This window comes from Carassius auratus, chromosome 41 (genome assembly GCF_003368295.1).
Source record: "Carassius auratus strain Wakin chromosome 41, ASM336829v1, whole genome shotgun sequence".
Lineage (NCBI taxonomy): Eukaryota > Metazoa > Chordata > Actinopteri > Cypriniformes > Cyprinidae > Carassius > Carassius auratus.
In genome coordinates this window covers 5,242,560-5,243,375 of record NC_039283.1, presented here as the reverse complement: position 1 = coordinate 5,243,375, position 816 = coordinate 5,242,560, and positions in this window count along the sequence as shown.

The following is an 816-nucleotide window of genomic DNA, read 5'->3' as shown; positions in this document are numbered from 1 at the left end:
TATACATTATATATATTATTATATACATTATCCAGTTTTTTTTTTTTTTTTTTTTTTTTTGTGTGAAAATAGTTCATAAAATGAGTTGGCCCTTTAAGTAACAGAGCTGTAAAAAAACAGAATTGACAGAATTATCTGGTGGACTGTCAATTCTGTTACACTATTGTCAGCATTGTTTACTCTACCTTGGTAACAGAGTTTGGCGGTTTCAGAACTGACTATTTTATTTCATTTTTGCCAAAAACTCCACTTGCCATCATAGATGCAAAGAGCACATGGCACTAATGAAATTATGATTGAAATACCTTTAAATAACCCAATTTGTGTTCGGTAATAAATTTTGTTTCGCTTTTGCTATTGTTACAGTGTTGACGTTCTTAACTCTTGGTATAAGAACTTTTTAGATTAAAAAATGATACATAATTACACAATGATACATAATGGAAATAACTGACTCATTCGGACAACAAGAAATCATGATTTTGAGATATTTAAGACACTTTTTATTTTTATTGACTATACACTGTAAAAAATCACTGTGATTTTAATGGTAAAAAAAACAGTGAAAATGCTACAGTACAAACCCGTTAAACAGTTAACGTTAATTTACAGAAGAAAAAAAACCGTAAACTGACGTTCCCGGAATTCTCTGTGTTGCATTTCAAATTTAGTTTGAATTTAATGTATTTTCTTTAAAATAACAATGTTTCTTCTATTTTTTTTTCTTATCTGTTATGTTTATTAGGGTTGTATGTTACATAGAATATTGTTAAATTAATGTTTATTGAATATTTCAGTTTAATGAGTCTCACTATG